At 43.1% G+C, this 20753-nt stretch overlaps 1 protein-coding gene across 2 annotated transcripts in view; it reads left to right on the top strand.

Annotated features, from left to right (window-relative positions):
- Positions 1 to 20753, top strand: part of CD99L2 (CD99 molecule like 2) — a 75992-nt gene that overhangs the window by 3157 nt on the left and 52082 nt on the right. The window lies entirely within an intron of this gene.

Below are 20753 nucleotides of genomic sequence, written 5' to 3'. Positions count from 1 at the left end.
ATCGTTCATTGATTTCAGGACTGGACAGAACCCAGAGCCTGGTAGTCAGTGCACCTACAGTAAGATATTACTGCTGGCTCCCTCAAGGTTTGGGAGCTGAATAGCTACAAACCTTGTCTGACAGCTTAATAATATCCTTCTGCCTTGTACATTTAAGTAGATGGCTTCTGAATTCTCCATTATTTTGTCAACCCTTGATTCCTTTAAGCATTTCCATTTCATGTAATGTTTTAAATTATGAGGCTGACCGGATATCGGTCTGTGGCACTGTTGTGTTTGAGCAATGTAATAATAACATTTAAAGTGTGCTGAGACGCGTGATTGGAAAGTGGAAAATGGCCATCTCAGTTGTGGTGGAAAAACAAAGTGGTTTTGTGCAGAGAGAAAAGGGTATGGGCCATTGTGCAAAGCAAGAAACCTAAACGCGCCCTGTCTACCCCTTTATATAATTTAATTTTGTGGTTTTCAACTCCGTCTTCATGAACTGTGACAATGGCACATTTGCTGGACCTACAACCAGGAGAGCAGGTGCCTCCAACCTGGAGAGCAGGTGCCTCCAACCTGGAGAGCAGGTGCCTCCAACCTGGAGAGCAGGTGCCTCCAACCTGGAGAGCAGGTGCCTCCAACCTGGAGAGCAGGTGCCTCCAACCTGGAGAGCAGGTGCCTCCAACCTGGAGAGCAGGTGCCTCCAACCTGGAGAGCAGGTGCCTCCAACCTGGAGAGCAGGTGTTTCAACTGAATTCTTGTACAAACCGTTTTTTGTTTTAATATGTTATGTGTAGGCCATTAATGGGCAACATGAGAACCTATGGCTGCATGCGAGCCTTTGCCTGCGGCCCCCACTTCCTTCCTGTTTTACTGTTAAATACGTTTATTATAGGTTGTAAGACTTGTTTAAAATGCCTGCTGATTTGTTATTACAGATGTATGTCTCTTTCTTTGATTAAATGTATTGTTTTACCTCAATATTGAGATTAAGGGTAATATGCAGCCATTTTCAAGGTTAGAAGTTTGCGCAGCAGTAAAAGTGGAAAACTGGGAACAGAGCGTATTTAGCTGGAAAAGGGAGTCATGTTGGAAACAACATATCTTAAAAAAAAATAATATCCTTTGTGTTACCCAATAACGTATTCAAAGTACAATTCAAACAGTGATGGTTGATAGTCAAAGTGCTACTTAGCAACACAACTACTGTCTGCGGACCTGCTAGCTAACGACCCTAAGCAAGATGCTGAAAATGTGGGGAATCAGTTGAACAAATGGCAGTAAATCCCGAAATAAGCAAAAGCCCACACTCAAAATCATATTTCAAATAATCGCTTGAACAAGTGAATCCACATGATATTATTATTTTTTCACCTGGGATTCTGTGAAGATGGGGTTACCATCCATCCTGTGCCCTTTGTTTCAGTGGCAAAACTAGGGTTTGGGTAAGATATCCCGTACAAAGCAGATATATGCATTTCACAGCATACTAACAAAGCTTATGTTGCAACTACTGCAGGCATACTGTATTACTGCTACTGCGGAGTATGTTAATTGGCAACTTCTAACTTTAATATGATATTATTCACTGTATATTTGGACATCTAATGGCACTCTGTATTGTGTAATGGACCTCTACTTTAAGCAGAAGTATCTCATACTTGCCAACTCTCCCGAAATGTCCGGGAGACTCCCGCATTTTGCGAGAGACTCCCGGGCGAGTGTGGCAATCTCCCTGATCGGCAAAATTCGGTTTAAACGCCGCGATTCACCCGGAATTGCGTCATCACGTCAAGGGGTGGGGCGGGGCCAAAATGACGCAATCTCGGCGCCCCGCCCCCTGTACGCCCACGTCCCAGCCGGCATCTCCCGGAAGCCAGCAAACAAATGTTGGCAAGTATGAAGTATCTTCAAGCTCCACTTAATGTAATCTTCAGTGACTGTGAGCATACTGAAGTAAACCTTGTTTACTTTATATTTCACCTGACCTCCATACACCTACATAAAGCTAAGTCTGAGGTATATTTCTAATACTTCTTGGCACTGTGGAAGCATTCAGAAAGAGTACAGGCTGGTAAGGTGTTTTTTTTTTGTTTGTATTCAGGGCTGTGGGAGTGGCTAGTGTGCAGCATTGCTTGGGGGGGCACTGGCTGTTATGTAATTTTTAGGGAGCACAGAGATTCCTCAGTTTACTGATCTTCAAATGCAATTTCACATCTCAGGGATATTATCATTTCTTGCTGCTTAGACCCCTTAATCCTTCACTTAGAGATTGGCTAATTGTGAGACCACTCTCAACATTTTAGTCGCCCTGTTTCGGGCAAGCTTTGGCTACAGGTCTAGTCTCTGCATTATATACTGAGTTTAGAGCCCCTAGTGCACCGACAAGAGACCGCCATGAAATAGGTTAGAAAGTAGTTATTGGCAAAAAACTGGATGAGGAAGAATGGAATTTTGAGGCCATGTACAAAACTTAAGTTTCACGATTCAGCAAATTGACATCACTCTTACCCCAAAGTTTTTCATATTTCCTCTCCCTTCTCTTGTGGCTACTTACAGACACCAAATCAACCTAATACAACATACCATGGCTGCACCCACCTGCTAGTTAGTTGCAGATTGTAAATCCCTGATGGCCATGGTTTTCTCAGCAATAATAAACAGAATAAGGTATAAGAATCAAATAAAATACATGATGTGTGTTACTAACCATGGCCCTGAGTCATTAAGGAAAGCAAAAGAAAAGGAGTAACTTTGCACCTTGGCAAAACCATGTTGCATTAGAGGGGGAGGTAAATTTAAAATGTGGGGACAGATTTATAGTTGGGGTAGGGTATGTCCTAGATCAATTTTAAATTTCAGTGTTATAAATAAAGCTATCAAGTATTTGAGTGGCACATGAAAAATCAACCAGTATTTTCCTTACATGCAAAATAATAAATTAATTTGCACCCCTTGCATTGTAACATGGTTGGTCCAGGATCACATTTACTTTTTTTTGTTGCCTTGCTGTCCTTAATGACTCAGGCCCCATATGGCAAAATCTTCACATCAAGGTACAACTATTGATTATGCCCTAATGGATCCATTCCTCATGCCATCTTGTGATTGGAGTCTGGCGGGTCACCTGCCCACTTTTTGGTGCCCGGTCACACACTGAAACGCTAATAATTTTTTAATATCCAATACAATACCCTTGTGAGTTTACCTTTTTACACAAGCCCATCCTTGGCGAGTATTGGCATAGGCCTTTCTGGTGGTGCCACATGTCTTGATGTATTTTAAGATAAGACAGAAAAGTTTATTATAATGAGAGGGGTTGATCTAAAGTAGTAGCAGGTAGGACTGATGTGATATTTACACTTTAGCACATTGGGCCTCTTCATTTTTATATGCATCTCTTCACACACATTGATGCTAGTTTGAGGAGTTGTTTATAGAGGGTGGAGAGTTGGTGTGCGCCTTCGCTGTGGTTTTGTGCTAGAAATCTGGTACGTGTCCTAAAGGTAATGATCACATGGGTGCATTAAGTCATACGAGCATTTGTGCTGCTGAGTTTGTGAGGTTGTAATGAGCCATCCGGAGTATGTGATTGGTTTGGTACTTACAGGTGGGTGAATACATGTATCTAAATATAGAAGGTTTCACATTCAGTTGCCCATTTCAGAATAAATAAAACCAGACATTGTTTATTAATGTTGCATTCTCATTTACCCTGTAGTTCAGGCTGCTACTGAAAAGAGCGGAGCAGAAATTGGTGTACTGCGTAACTTGTGTGGAAGGAATATATGAAAATTCAGTCACATTTATTTGGCAGTATGGTTCACACCAGTTTTAATTTACCATGCCAGTTATAGAGCTTAACCAAAACCGTTATTTAAGCATACAAAATTAGAAAATTGTTAACACTTAGTACAGTGCAGTATACAAAGAGATTTTCCTGAGAAAGCAGTTCCTCTTATCGGTACAGAACACTTTCCTTCCTTCTTGGTAATTAGAAGTTTCCTCCCCTGCAAATACAGTCTAATTTTCCCGGGAATTAAAGCATAACTCCATCTTTAATATTGAGGTTTATTTTCATAGTTTTCTACACATGAGATCACGTATCTAATTAAGCACAATCCCTTGGGCAATCCCTTAGGCAGCTACATAGTTTCTCATAGAAGCAAGTGCAGATGTTATCACACTTACACATTCCTTGATGTTTTTTATAATCGTTGTTCATTCATTGCAACTGTATCTTGCCTTCATAGACTACCAAGGTAGTAAAGAGGTAGGCTGTCTGGTTGTCCGGTGGGGGGACTGCAGGAGCAGTCCTTGAGCCACGTGGTGGCATGTAGCCACCGCACAGGGACCACTGCTGGCAGCTGCAGTATATTGGTGCCTCCTGGATTCAAGAATCTGCATGCATTGGGTTGAAATGGTCAAATGGACAGGATGCTGGATAACCTCCTGCCAGTATTGCCAGATACTGTATAAAAAGGGGCAACATAGCCATGCAAAAATGTATTTAAGATCCTGCATGTCGCCTATTGCCTGAGGTATCCTGTGACTTACAGATGAGTGCTAACACTCTCCGCTCCCCTGCTGTCCTGAACCTAACGTCCTGTGTACATGCTTTGCCTGCTACAGTCCTGATCCAGAGTAAGCGGTCTTTAGGAAAGAGCCATAGCCACAAGCAAAGAGGCGCTGCAGTAGCTAAAGTACATCAAAAAGTAAGCAGTTCCAGGTGCCAGTGAAGGAACCTGATGGTGGCAACGACTACTCTTCTACAAAAGAGAAATAAAAGACAAGGTGGCAAAGTAAGCCCACCCTGGTCACACTTTCTCTAGTCTTCTAGATGATGTTGAGCTACAACCCGTGTCTGTGATCAAACACACCAAACATAGATGGGTACAATTTAGAACAAGTCACAGGGATACAGCAAAGTTTGTCACAAAGTACGCACCTCTCATCCTCCCTCATTATTCGCTTAGAATTCTCTCCTGCATATAACAGTGTGCCTCCGCATCAGTGTTCCCTGAAAATGCACCTTCAGGCAAGATGAGTGCACAATGTACGTTTATCTTCTTCAGTGGGCACACAGGGAGGGGGGGGTTTCTGGTTCTCCAGAAACCCCTCCCCTCCGCGAAGATCGGGGGCTAAACAGTGTCTCTACATAGCGGCACTGTATTGTACAGCAGCCGCGGCGCTGTCAAAGAGCGTCCACGGCGGTGCTGTATTGTAGTACAATACAGCACCGCCTTGGACGATTCTTTGGCAGCGCTGCGGCTGCTGTACAATACAGTGCCGCAGCAGCTCTCTTTATTTTATTTTTTTCAGGGGGGAAACGCCCCCTTTTAAAATCCTGAGTGCGTCCCTGCTCTTTCTATACTCAAGCATCTACTGGTCTCCAAACCAACGTTGCTCTGTGATTGCAGCACCTTTAACCACTTGTTCCCATTGCAATCTGGCTGGACTCATTTGTACTATGTGGCACTGAACCTCATGCATCAAACTCCTATTTTCCTATTGTTTGCAAGCAGGGCCCTCTTATCTCTTTGTTTGTCTAATACCCACTTGTTTTACTACTGTTTGTTACTGGAGTGTGAGTGGATCACTTACAAATAACTTATAGTATAAATTTATTTAAAAGAAATAGCGCAGGGCGCTTATTTATATAATTGCCAATGCACTTATTTTTGATATTGTGTATATTTTGGTATAGGAGATCCTTATTTCTGAGACAAGGGAAAGAAATTTGTTTCTTGTTTAACCTTGCTAGAGGATATACATTATTTCTGGAGGTATATATCTGATACAATAAGCCTTTGTGAATGGAAGTCTTTTGTGTATTGTGATGTGTGGAAATGGCTTGTTTGGAGTTTGCACCTTTCTTTGGGGAATGTGTATTCTGCAACTGTCAGAAGAAATGATTCATGTTAATTAGACCCTTTGACTTGCTGGTAGATTTCCTGCCTCTGAAATAAGATTTAGGAAATCACAGCAAGGTTTTTAGGATATCACAGACAAGTGTAAATATTGTTAGCTTTGCATTGCAGGTAAAACCATGTTTTGGTAAACAGGTTACATCCGGATTCTAAAAATAGCTCAGACCTCGATGGTGCTGGCTTACCCAGTGAGGCTTTGTTCAAATGTGTATAAAAACAGCACTGTTTTGTATTAAAAGTTGTTCTTCTGATTTCATCTGACCTTAGCACTGGTACCTCCAATCAGTGTGACTGCAAATAAACATCATTTGCTTCAAAGATCTGCTTGAAAATATCCTCCATGCTAAATATCCTGTGACCTACAGATTAGACCTCAAATCTAATCCGTTCCTGGCTGTTTCTGAGGTTTGGACCCATTTCTCCAGTACCACTGCTCTGCCGCTACCCAGCAGCTTTGGCCAGTGCAATAGGCCAAGGTGGATCCATCCACAGCACCCTGATCCATAGTAAGTGGCCAGGGGTACCAGCCCAAGTGTACCAGCATGGGAGTAAACTAGCAGTGACAGTTACCCAGAAGGACCGTGGTTCTGGGCGCCAAAAAGGAGCCCAGTGGTGGCAGCAGGCTCCTCTTACTGCGGTAGGAGGGGCGTATTCAGAATAACGAAAGGGGACGGTGGCAAAGTAAGCCCAGCCGGTTCTCAGCAACAACAGACAGTGGCATAGTCGGTCCATCCTGTCACAGTTACCAATTGTAAAGCACTGTGAAATATGTTGGTGCTATATAAATAAATGTTGATATTAATAAGTATTGTTATTATGATTAAGGATCTTGTGAGTAGTGTTTATGGATTGGATCAGTTATGAGTTGAACCTGGTGATACGGACTCATTTAAACTGTTACGCACATTTAATATTCCAGCAACAGTATCCATCTGTGCTGTGTTCACCAGAGTCTGAAATTTGGATTCTTGTTCCATGTTGAAAATGTACTTTGACATTTATGGTCTCAATGGTGTGTCATTTGTTGGGGAACAAACTCATTGTGGATAGACTGTCCATTTTCAAATGGCAGTGAACCCTATATCAGACTTCTTTAAGCTTCTAATGAATGAAGCGTAAAGGGCTCATCCACATTGATTCATGAGTATACCCTCCCATGTACCTCCTTGGTGAGGCTGCCGCCCCCTTTTACATTTAGCGAATAGCAGCTGCACATGGATTGTTGGGAGAGAAAAGATTTGTCTGCTTTGGTAATGAAAACTGTTTAGGGCAGTGGCGGGGGGGGGGGGGGGGGGCAGCAGAGTGTGAGTTGCTGAAGGGGGGGGCAGCAGAGTGTGAGATGCTGAAGGGGGGGGCAGCAGAGTGTGAGATGCTGAAGGGGGGGGCAGCAGAGTGTGAGATGCTGAAGGGGGGGGCAGCAGAGTGTGAGATGCTGAAGGGGGGGGCAGCAGAGTGTGAGATGCTGAAGGGGGGGCAGCAGAGTGTGAGATGCTGAAGGGGGGGCAGCAGAGTGTGAGATGCTGAAGGGGGGGCAGCAGAGTGTGAGATGCTGAAGGGGGGGCAGCAGAGTGTGAGATGCTGAAGGGGGGGCAGCAGAGTGTGAGATGCTGAAGGGGGGGCAGCAGAGTGTGAGATGCTGAAGGGGGGGGCAGCAGAGTGTGAGATGCTGAAGGGGGGGCAGCAGAGTGTGAGATGCTGAAGGGGGGGCAGCAGAGTGTGAGATGCTGAAGGGGGGGCAGCAGAGTGTGAGATGCTGAAGGGGGGGTGGGGCAGAGTGTGAGATGCTGAAGGGGGGGTGGGGCAGAGTGTGAGATGCTGAAGGGGGGGGGCAGAGTGTGAGATGCTGAAGGGGGGGGGCAGAGTGTGAGATGCTGAAGGGGGGGGCAGAGTGTGAGATGGCGAAGGGGGACATGATATTTGATGAGGGGAATACAGAGTGATATGGTGAAAGGGCGCAGTGATATGATTATGGGGCTCAATGTGATTGTGAAGTGGCCTAAATACATATTGCGTTATTTTGACCGAACTACTTAAAAAATGGACTACCCTGTAATTATTTTGGCTTAGGGGTGCCTTGGAAAAATTATGGTGACCCTAAGGGTGCCTTAAACTGAGAAAGTTTGGGAACCACTGGCATAGCCAGTTTCTTCAATCTCTGCCATTTCTGGAAGACCATATCTCTTGTAAGCATTGTCATACATTTTTTGGTGGCCTCTCTAACAAATACTGGATGGATGCTCCGTTTTGGAGGACAATCTGTTCTAGACAAATTGACGATTATTTTCTCTCTCTCTTTATGATGAACTGGACAGTGCTTCAGGGAATATCACAGGTTTGAAATTGTATTATATCATTCCCTGATTGCTACTTTGAACTTTTCTCTAATTTACTTTTAATGTTTTTGATCATCATGATACTCCTGCTTGGAGACTCGCTAGCCCACGTGAGACATCTCTCAGACTAGTATATTTATTTGGAAATAAATTGAAACACTTTAATTGTTCACAAGTGGACTCCAAACAATGAATTATGTGATCTCTGAAGACAACTGATTGTACCAGTTTATTTAGGCGTATATTAGAAAAAAGGGCAGATACTTATTTAGTCCAATTATTGCCTGTTTTATTTATTTATTTTATTATTTGTTATTAAGTGGACCTTTTTTAATTGACATTAGAGTATTTTCTGTTCATCATTAAGAATTTCTGAATAAATCCATTTTGATTTCATCCTATCAAAAAGTAAAATGTGGAAAATGCCAAAGGGTGTGAATATTTTTTATAGCCACAGTATAATGTAAGTTTTTAATATATTGGCTAAAGCAGAATGTAATTGAATTCTTTGATCTATTTCATTAGACTAAAAACACATATATGTTGTTATATATACTGCCCTGTGTCCATGCTTTATTTGCAGTCTGCTCACTATCAGATTCAGAGTGTCCCATGCCCAGGACCCCGTAGGACAGGAGATACAACAGGTAAAGTCATGAAGCTGAGGAGCTGGATCTGTAACCGCTGGGATAAGTTTAAAGGGCAGTTGCGCTTTTGATAAATGCTTTACAAAATGTACTCACCCTCCTCAGGCGCTTTATGTAATTGGGGAGACGTCCACTGGGACCACCTTTCTCTGCGTCATTAATCACCCCTATTTAAATCAAGCCTTGGCCCATGGTCTGGCTTGCAAATTTTAGCCTGGGAGGGGCGAGACCAAACTCGGCAGTATTTTAGGAACATTTTTAAAGAAAATAAGATACAGGTAAACCAGTAACTCATCCCAAGGTAGCCCACTATGGAACTACCCTGGAGGGCAAATGCCAACTTAGTCAAGAAAGACCTGATCTGCTCAACAGGCCATAGTAGAACGTTATGTTAGGTCTATTCCTCTGCCTTGTTGTTAGGAGTATTGAACTGGCTGATGTAGTAACGTGAAGTTCTTGCTCCAGTAGTCACTACTCTGGGACGTTAACATGTTTTTATGTCGTCAGATGAGGCATTATAGCAAGGCCTGGGATGGGCAGCTATATATTGTTAATCTGGGGGACCCAAGCATATGTGCGTCCTTTGCCAGTCTGCCAGTCCTCTTCCCCCAAAAAAGGTGGATATTCACTGAAGTGTTAAAAGTATCAACAGTATTATTTATAATGCCTTTATAATGCGGTCTGTAGGTTTATGGAGGTTCCATAAGAAAATGTAAGAAATTGACAGACAAATTGGAGTTGTGTATATGAGCAATCTTCAGCACTGCAGCTAATGCTAAATTGTGTCTCCCAAATTGCTTGCTCAGCCGCTTGCTGAAGGTTATCTGTCCTTGATAGGATGTTAAATCATTTGCTTAATCCACAACTCAATCTTTGTTACTTTGAGGGAAAAGCAAATGTTTATGTAACTATCAACATGGAATGACAATGCCTAAGGGGTTGTTTATGAAGTATAATTAAATCTCCATAACTGTGTGCCATGTTTCTGCCCTACGATAGTAGGGACAACCTGTAGTCAGTATAATTCCTTAAAATAAGGAAAATAAGATGGGAATTCTGTAGGAGCAATATCTACTTTTTATTGACTACATTGAAGCTTTATCCCATGTAGTATGTATGGAGTACATGTACCTAACATCCAGAGGGGGGAGTACTGCATGGTCTTTAAGATGTATCCGTATATGAGAAAATAGTGAGTCATTCGTGTTCTGAATGAAAGTTTTATGGGAAAGAATAAGAAGTTGTAAAATGCCATCCAAGTACGTTTATTTTATTTGACAGACCTAATCAGTGATTGATATAGTTGGCTATCTGAGATTAATAAGTTTGACTTGATTAAAAAGTCAGCTGTCTGTAAAGATTCTCCGGAAGTGTCTGGTTTTCCTGAGCTCAAGAAGAAGCTCACTGACTGTTTTGTAAAAGCACAGACGTCATGTTTGGGAAAAATTGTCCAAAATTGTTCATATGAATGACATTCACAAATATTTTACTGCTTTTTAGGAATTTGTCTTTAGTAACTTCAAATATAACATAGGATTTTGCCTGCACAGTTATAATGGGGGTTTCCACCTTAAAATTATTTGGACTATATGTGCTATTTATCTCACTGGGAATTAGTTTTAATATGGTTATTGGTGATGACAGACGGCTCTTTTTTGCAGCCAGCATGTAGCTGCTCCTGGAATGCTGCATACAGTTGTTTATAGAGGGTATCTGTAGTAGTGTGACCTCTGCAGTAATATGCTGGCACAAGGAAAGGATAAATGGCTGGTAATATACTGGGCATAGAAAGTGCCTGTCTGACACCAGCCTAAAGGTTCCCTTTTTGTCTGGCAGATATGAGCCACACAATACACAAGCTTCCTATGGCACATATGATGACCTGACCAGTTTTTCAGCCAATGCTAGATTGAAATGATCGCAGCCCCTACATAACATCCTTTACCGCTGTGGAAGAATGCAGTGTTCCTTGCTGGCTTCATTTTATATTCGTAAGAAAATAAAATGTGCAAAATAGAAAAGGGGGTAAATTCTTTTTATAGTCATTGTGGGCTTGATTCATTAAGGAACACAAAGCGAACGCAATGTGCATTTTTTTAAAACGCACATAAATCGGGTATACGCAGGGTCGTATTCAACAAGGAGCGGATGTCTGGTGATGAATATGAGTCTAGGTCCGCTCTGCTAAACTAGACAGGACAATGCAGGATATGTCGAATGCATTTGTGGAATATAAACTCACAAAAGAACGCACAGAAAAACAAAAACTATTCAATTAATGTCACCTGTTAATATAGTCATTAATGACAAGACATTACATTTTTATTTTTTAAAAAGTAGTTTTGCCCCATAAAATATATTTTGATTAATATATAATTTACGTCTACTGTACGTAATAACATTTTTACAGTTGCCCCTGATAGCATAGTAGTAATCAGCACTTAGACTAGACTTGTAGCTGGAGCAAGAGATACGTCTGAAAAACAAATACCTTAGAGATGCCCAGACCAGAGGCAGAACTAAGGAGCTCTGGGCTCTAGTGCAGGGAGAAGGGAACTGGGGCCCACAGCTCGCTAGTTCCCCGTGCAACGGCCCCATTGTCTCCATGGGCCCCGATACAATGCACCTGCTGCACCAATGGTAGCTTCGCACTTTCCCAGACCTTGAATCCGACACGTCTGCATGCGCTTGTGGCACATCCTTACTGTACATTGTCTGCTGAAATACGCCCATCCCCCTCCCCGTGCCTCCCATGAAAATGTAGCCTGTAGGAAGTGTCCTTTGTGGATTGAAAGTTGCTGCATTCTGTTTTTTATGGTCCGGATCTGGGCATGCGCAGAGTAATTATGCGTAGTATACACAACGAATCGCCAGTTACGCTCCTTAATGAGTTCTCCCTGTGCATCTATATATGACATTTTTCAAATGAAACTTACTACCTATCTATTATCATTGGTAAGATACATTGTCTGGTAGACTGTATTAAACATTAACCAAATCGGACAAAAGTTCACTTGCTTGCTGCTTTGTGGGGTTGGCATATGTATGGGGGAAAAGGGAATGGTGCCCACTGCCAAATCATTGGTCAATTGACGGCAAATTTGAATTGTAAATTATATCTGTGTCAACCTACCAGGTATCCCCCAGGTTGTATGTCTCCAGACAGCTGGGCCTCCGTTTCTGGTTCTTTGAGGCCACTAGGTGGTGGTCTGGTCCTTCTTGGTCGGGTTCAGTCCCATTCTGTGTCAGCAGGGATGCCGAGATGGGGGGGGGGGGGGGCTGGTGAGGTACACAATACCGGGACCCGGGCCTGCCCATTGTGGGAGGAGCTACCAATCTGGTGTGGCAACGCCTCCTTTGGCGGCTATGGAAAGGACCTCAAGAAGTTGCTGTGCCAGGGCCCTGTTTGTCTTTGCTGTGCTCTCAGTTCTCCAGCACAGCAGCATAATATCAGTGCTGAAGGAGTCGCATAACATTGCTTAATGTGTGTTTTCCAAGTATGATTTTGACAAAATGGCTTCAATAATTTTGGAACGGAAATCCAAGGCAAACGTGACATTGCTTAGTCTATAATATGCAGCACTTGCTTCTTTTTGATGACAAAAGCAATAAAACAACTATAGGATCCTATAACCATAAATTGTATTAATCAATTTACACCAGGAGTAAAGATGTTTGAAACAGCCATGTATCGTTTCTCGAACCAGTTTGACAAATCAGTGCAAAAATGTGAAAATTGTTCAGAATGTCTCCTATTTTTGACTAATTAAAACAATTTGAGCTAAATCAGAGAAATTAGACCAGGTTTGGCCATGTTTGCGTCAGTTAAACTATGTGCAAACAGGCTCAAGCAAGTTTGAACCTAAATTGTAGATTTTAACCATTTCTACTCAACGTGTGCAGTAAACTTCAAACTCAGCAATTCAAATAAAAACCATTACATTTTTTTTTACAATTATTCAAACACTTAATTTTAATAGTGTTTCAAAATAAAAAAAAGCTAATTTAAATGTGAACGTTGAACTGTGAATGTTTAGCGCGAGCCCTCAATTATCGATTGTAGCACCAACTTGTTTGGTACTATGAAGCTGGTGAAATTCGTGCTCATTTTAAACGATCTCAAAATTTTCAGTTATCTCTACCCTGAGTGTCAGTATTCGGACTTAGGGGTATATTTACAAAACTGCGGGTTTGAAAAAGTGGAGATATTGCCTATAGCAACCAATCGGATTCTAGTTATTTATTTAGGACATTCTACAAAATGACAACTAGAATCTGGTTGTTATAGCCAACAGCTCCACTTTTTCAAACCCACAGTTTAGTAAATATACCCCTTACAAATAATCAGTGATGAAACCCTCCCAAACAACTGTACTGGGTACACCAGCACCCATAGGAACCCTAAACATGGGTGAAATGTTGGTGTGCTCTTATTTTTGTCTCTTCAACCCAATAACCCCTATCCCCAATAAGCAGTGTAGAAAATGAAAAGGTAATATCGTCCATGAGGACAATGTTTAACATAAGTATAAAAATAATAAACAATGCATAGTTTCAAAATCAAGAGTGTGTGAATTTTTATTTAATGCACTTAGATACATTATAATGTATAGTTCAATAGTGATAGGACCCTGTTGTTTTTCAGGTGATAGATTTACAATACAGTTGTTGTTTGCAATACAATGTAAACCTCTAATAAGCTATTTTATGTTTGTCAGATACTTTTCAGTAAAACACAATATCATTCACAGATGTCCGTCTTTTGTTCTAATGAGTCATGTATCCACCCAACTGAATGCAACACATTCTCATATGTCTGCTAGCAACCATTAATACTTTATTGTAAACATCATTACCAAGTAATCTACTATAGCAATGTGTATGCTGTAATTTACTCTGGCAAATAGACACGCATAGACTATTTTTATTTTCTGTAGACTAGAATTACAATGAGTAATTAATACAAAAAATAAAAGATTAAACAATTGTGGAGGTGATTGACCCGCTAACAAAAAGGCCCTTATGGGCTATTCACAGATTTGGGTCTGTTGCCATCTACCATAGATTTATCTGTTAGTTATGATTGTACAAAAGTTGGGAGTTGCAGATTCTAAAGCTGAGTACACGCTACAGGATTTTGTCCAATAATTGGACAAATCAGCCGACATCCGACCGTTTGGTCAGATATCGTGTGAGTGTGTATAGTGACACGATGATCTAAAGTCGTCCCAAAGTGCTGATCATCGTTTAATTTGGTTGGTCGTACCGTTTAATATGTTCAGATCAATCAGCTAACGATCATGTAGTGTGTATGCACTCATGCTGACGATCTCCATAGAGTTTACAGAGTCTGGCTCTTTTCAGCCGATGTTAGCAATGAATGTCAGAGTGAATAAATGTAGAGAATGCTGTAGAAGGAATAATTCATTTGTTCGTTCTGAGACAGAATATTTTGTTTCAGAGTCACAGAAGCTAACGAGATTCGTTAGGACATGTGGATAGCTATAACAAGGCTGTTTATCTTAGTAGTACACTGCATGGATGTATTAATGGACTTGACCACCTCGTTTCTGACCAGCCTCCCTGTGTAGTTAGAAAAGGGGCTTCTTTAATAGAATGAAAAGTGGACTAAACGTCTTGACTATTTTTGCGCTGCAAGAGGACAGGACAGAAACAGGAGGTTGTATAAATATGGACCACATTAATGTCAAATAAGGGGTTTACTAGAGATTGTACAAGGGAAAGCATTTTCCAGCATAATCAAAAAAACATAATATTGTATGAAAGATGTCTCCTCTAGATAAACACAATTAAAATTTATTGAATTTGATGGTTCAGTGTCTTACTAGGCTGAAATTTTGTAGCCTAAAGCGGCGGTTCCCAAACTGTGCGCCGCGGCTCCCAGGGGTGCCGCGGCGCGGTCACTGGGGTGCCGCGGGCCGGCCATATAAAAAAAAAATAAAGAACACAGTAACTTACCAGTCCGCCGGGCGCCGGGACCCAGCAGCCTCCTCTCTCCCACAGCAGCTGTCACTGACGTCGATATTCAGTGACAGCTGCTGCGGGAGAGAGGAGGCTGCTGGGTCCCGGCGCCCGGCAGATTGGTAAGTTACTGTGTTCTTTATTTTTTTTTTATATGGCCGGCCCGCGGCAGAGGAGTTAGAGGGGTCGTGACAGCGGGGCAGAGGAAGGTGACAGCGGGGCAGAGGAAGGTGACAGCGAGGCAGAGGAGGGTGACAGCGAGGCAGAGGAGAGGCAGAGGAGGGTGACAGCGGGGCAGAGGAGGGTGACAGCGAGGCAGAGGAGGGTGACAGCGAGGCAGAGGAGAGGCAGAGAAGGGTGACAGCGAGGCAGAGGAGGGGGACAGTGGAGGGGGACACAGCGTGAGAGGGGAAGTGAAGGGGGACACAGCGTGAGAGGGGTACTGGAGGGGGACACAGCGTGAGAGGGGTACTGGAGGGGGACACAGCGTGAGAGAGGGCAGAGGAGGAGGACAGCGTGAGAGAGGGCAGAGGAGGAGGACAGCGTGAGAGAGGGCAGAGGAGGAGGACAGCGTGAGAGAGGGCAGAGGAGGAGGACAGCGTGAGAGAGGGCAGAAGAGGAGGGCAGCGTGAGAGAGGGCAGAGGAGGGGACAGCGTGAGAGAGGGCAGAGGAGGGGACAGCGTGTGAGAGGGCAGAGGAGGGGACAGCGTGTGAGAGGGCAGAGGAGGGGACAGCGTGTGAGAGGGCAGAGGAGGGGACAGCGTGTGAGAGGGCAGAGGAGGGGACAGCGTGTGAGAGGGCAGAGGAGGGGACAGCGTGTGAGAGGGCAGAGGAGGGGACAGCGTGTGAGAGGGCAGAGGAGGGGACAGCGTGTGAGAGGGCAGAGGAGGGGACAGCGTGTGAGAGGGCAGAGGAGGGGGACAGCGTGAGAGAGGGCAGAGGAGGGGGGACAGCGTGACATAGGGCAGAGGGGGCAGTGTGAGAGAGGGCAGTGTGTCTGGATGCAGGGGGCATTTTTGCATAAAACTAAATAAGTATTTCTGTCCTGACCTAAATACTTATTACAATTTTTTGACCCAACTACTTCTAAAACAGGACTGCTCAATAATTATATTGGAGGGGTGCCTTGAAAAAATTTGGAGACTCTAAGGGTGCCACGAACTGCAAAAGTTTGGGAACCACTAGCCTAAAGTAAATCTTAAGATACATCTAACTTAATTTAAATGGTAAATACATGACCACATAAATATATGTTTTGAGAGCATCTTGTTACAACCAGAGTAAAGATATGGCAGTTATCATTATAAACTTGGTGATGATGACGGCCGTATTAAAATACAATAAATACATTTTAAAAAGCTCCCCGACCTTAAGATAAGTAATAAGCACCAATGCTTTTGCTTGGGCTGGCTCAATGGGGGGACTGCAGTGGAGTCCCACTGCAAAGTAGCAACCAGCACCATGTTATGCCAGGCTAGACTGGTCACACTATAGCAGGTAGAAGCCTGAGGTGTCCCCGTCATAACCCAGCCCCAGCCTGGTCAGTACATAGTAGAAATCCCTGAGGTGATCATCCCCCTTCATGACCCACATTGGAAATCAGCCCCGTGCTGTATAGCGCTATGGATCTTCCTGGTGAGATGTGGGTTCCAGGGTAATAGTGATGGTAATAGTGTATAGTCAAAACGTACGAAGTACTGTTGTGTTGTTCTCCCTAGGGAATTCCACCTCATGCTAACCAGGCTGGGACCGATTTGCCATTGTGACCGGGTCTCCCTGTTATGGTACTGGTGCTGGTGGCCTCTTTAGCAGGGGGGATACCACACTCAAAGTCCCCCTACTTTACCAGTAACCAGCTCAGACTTCTGTTATTGACCCCAAACTGCCTGATGATCCATTTCTTTGGTTCCTCAGTAAGAACTGTGTCCACATGGCCCCTAGACACTGGCTTGTCTTTATTTAATATGTGTCTGTGTCCTTATACTTCATTTACTAAATGCAATGTTTTATCTGTCTTGATTTTCATGTTTTTCATCAAAGCCTTTAACATCTAGGGAGACTTTTGTGGCCTTTGATTACAACACAGGACTGCTCTCTGTACATGGTTGTATTTGTAGTGCTGTGCCGTATACAAAGGCAACAAAAGCAAATAACTTTCTGGCAAATTTATATATCTTAATGAAAAACACAAGTGGTAGCCAGAAAGATAAAACGGTGTGTCTAGTGAAAGTTGCAGGAGGAAATATACAATACATCAAAGTTATATTAGGGTGTAAAACTCCTCTTAAGTTTCCTGGTGTAGACCAGTTGACAGGATACTGGATTTATGGTTAGCTTTTTTGCTGCTCAGACTAGCTGGTTTGCCTGTAGCCAGCCATTTGTGCTACCGGAGTACACCCATTGGCAAACCGAGGGGGGTCCTAGTGCCTGGAAAGCCTGGGGCACTGTATAATTGAGGTGGCTAGACCCTGCCCCCACTTCACATGGCTCTGCTCGAAAAGAGAGAGCTGCATGCACCTAACAGTAGTGCACGCAGCATTGCCCATGTATATAATAGGGATAGGAAGAGTTGGAGAGCAGCCAAGCACTCTCTAAAATTATAGCCACGCCCTCATGCATGCTGGTCACGCCCACGGTTGGCGTGGTGTGGAAACCCCCCTTTGCAAATCCTGAGTTAGCCCCTGACACCTGGTACTCTTGTACCTTTACTTTATAGTAAAAATAGACAGAGTATGTAAATACACCAATGTCCTTTTGCTTTTGGCAGTTATACAGAGTAGTAGAATCTGTGGAGACTTGAAGATCCCATCCTTGGCATGATCCTAGACCAGTACAACAGAAGCCATATCCCCTAATAGGAACAGTCTCAAAGTAAATCAACACCCAGTGGCTGGCTATGCTCCCTCTTTTAAACCTGGTCAGCTACCCACAGTGGTGTAACCCCGGTGGGGCTGGCTTCGGGTAAGACTTTCCCGTAGGATTGGGTACCTACATCCAAGACGGTGGCCACTGAGCCTCCCCCAAGTTCTCTGGTTGTAGCAAGCACCATGCTGTGAGTGGCTTAGATAAGTGTAGCTGAATTCTGTTGAGAATGAAGAGCACCCATTTATCAGGCAAGTCTCTGTCCCGACCGCTAGCAGGGGCAGCCTGTGTTGAGTTTGTATGTTCTCCTTGTGTTTGTGTGGATTTCCACCCACACTCTGAAAACATACTGGTAGTTTACTTGGCTGCTGACAAAATTTGTGGGTATGTTTGGGAATTTAGACTGTAAGCCGCATTGTGTTAGGGACCGATGTGAATAACAAATATTCTCTGTATAGTGCTGCATAATTTGGTGGCACTATATAAATAGATGATGATAATAATATTCCTACAAAGTATTTAGTCAACGGCTGCTGTAACATCTCACGGTGCCTCTGGTTGACTGGATTCCCTGATAACCAGAGGTAAAAATGTTTTTTTTAGGGAACATACTCCTCCTCTATGTGTAGGTGACAGCGACCCTTTAAATGTTTTTTTTCTAGTTTCTTTTCATGCCACAGCCTGGCCACTTCCAGCAATAATCATCTCTAGAAACAGTCTCCTCCAATCATTACTGGTAACACATGTATTAATGTCAAGGTTCATATGTTCGTTAACCGTCTTATTAATGGCGAAAGGAAATGACTAGACATTGAAGCTAAATTAAGCCAAAAGAGTCCATAAATGTGTGTAGGCTGAATAAAATGTACAATGAGGCTTTCTTCATACTGAATACATTATCGTCTGGAATTCAATGTGGGTTTGTGCTGGTTGTTTGTGGATTTCAGGGCTGGATAACTGTGATTGTCCTAAACAATATCTGCTGATCATACTATTAACATATACCAGAAGCTTCAGAGGAAGATAAGACATCACTGTTGATGGAAAAATACTGTCATGGGTCATTATGTCCCAGTAACTACATACATTGTGTTTGCTGCTCACTGCTAGGGTTTGTTTTATATATTAAAGGCCAAACAACATTAAGAAAAAGAAAAGGCTTTCAATATGTATAAGCAAGTATAAATAAAGAAATGCTGTTCTTCCAGGCTTTTTAAGCTGGGTACACACTACAGAATTTTCCACCAACTTTTTATGCCGATCGATTTAACATTATTATTATTATTATTATTATTAGTTTTTATTTATAGGGCGCCACTAGGTGTCCGTAGCGCCGTAAAGGGACAAACAAAATTACAATACGAAGAGAGACAGCACAGTACAGTAAACAATAAGCACAGTAACTCCGTGAGCTCAAAGCACAGCAAGGGCGGGGGAGGGGAGAGGGGAAGGTCTGCATACGACGGAGCCCAAGAGGGAGGGCACGGATGATGGGGAGACCCCCAGGGGGGAGAGGAGGGAGCGAGAGGGAATGGGGGGAAGAGGGTCCTCGAGGAGGACGGCAAGGTTGCTGGAGAGCAGAGTTAACAGTGGTGAGACAGGTGGAGAGGTGACCCTGCTCAAAGGAGCGTACAATCTAAGGGGTGAGGTAGACAGAAAGAGAGACACGGGGGAGAGAGGGAGGAATGAAGGATAGGGGAAGGGGAAGAGGCAGAAGAAAAGGTAGGTAATTAAGTGGGAGACTGAAAGGCTTTAAGAAAAAGGTGGGTTTTTAAAGCCCGTTTGAAACTGGACAGATTAGGGGAAGTTCTGATGGAGGGAGGGAGCTTGTTCCAGTGGAGGGGGGCAGTTCGGGCGAAGTCTTGGATACGCACATGGGAGGAGGTGATCAGGGGAGAAGAGAGGCGACGGTCATTGGCAGATCGGAGAGGGCGGGATGGAGCATGAATAGAGAGGAGGGAGGAGATGTAGGGTGCAGTGGAGTTGGCGAGGGCCTTGTAAGTAAGAGTGAGGAGCTTGAAGAGGATTCTGAAGGGGAAGGGGAGCCAGTGAAGGAATTGGTAGAGGGGGAGACAGATGCGATCGATGGTCTGATCGCTCGGTCCATGGACACACTAGCCTTGTTTTAGAAGATAAAGGGAAGAGCGGACGTCCCTTTAGTGACTTTTTACAGCCATGTTGTCGTGAGCAATGATTGCAATTTCGTACACATCGGTCGGAAGTTTATACACACTACACAACGGAAACGAGATTGGAATGAAAATATTTAACGGTACGACCAACCAAATGAGATGACAATCGTCCATTTGGGCAGACTTTCGACCATCGTGTCACTGCACACACTGACCCGACTTTTGAAAGAGCTTTACTATTTAGTCCAAAAACTGCAGAATATTTTAAATCCTGGTAAAATTGGAAATTTAGAAGTGGCGTTATGGAAAACTAAAGTGAATGGAATTTGATAGTTTTACAATGAAAGCATTAGGAGACGTGGCGGTATGGCATACCATCGTATACAAACCCACCTCGACATTTGTTTTAAATAAGCTTAAATTGCTGAGAGTTTGAGGCTATTGTGGCTGAGTCACTCTGCCAGGTTTAATTTGCATATAAAATGTAATGAAATTATAAATGCAACAAAAACACTTAAGAATATAAATGATTTACTGGTGAAGTCAAAAGGTTTGTATACATACACAGGTAGTGGTCTGATTTCATTCACTGCTAGCTCCTATGCTACTCACAATAAATTACTTACATTAATTAGTTAAAGGGACAGACAAAATCAGGGGTGACTGATACTAGTCAGGCAGCTTAATAAATATTGTTATATATATATATATATATATATATATAATGTAACAAATCCTGCTGGAATACTTATGTAGTAGTTTTAGAGCTGGAATGTCTAAACATAGCCGTTGGTGTTTAACAATCATGTTTTTACAAGTGTTTTTTTTAATGCCAGTGAAAGTATATAAACAGGTATAGGGATGGAACCTATTGGTTCAAA

The sequence above is a fragment of the Mixophyes fleayi genome, chromosome 9 (genome assembly GCF_038048845.1).
Source record: "Mixophyes fleayi isolate aMixFle1 chromosome 9, aMixFle1.hap1, whole genome shotgun sequence".
Lineage (NCBI taxonomy): Eukaryota > Metazoa > Chordata > Amphibia > Anura > Limnodynastidae > Mixophyes > Mixophyes fleayi.
The sequence above is the reverse complement of the archived record's forward strand: the minus strand, read 5'-3'. Positions and strand labels throughout refer to the sequence as shown.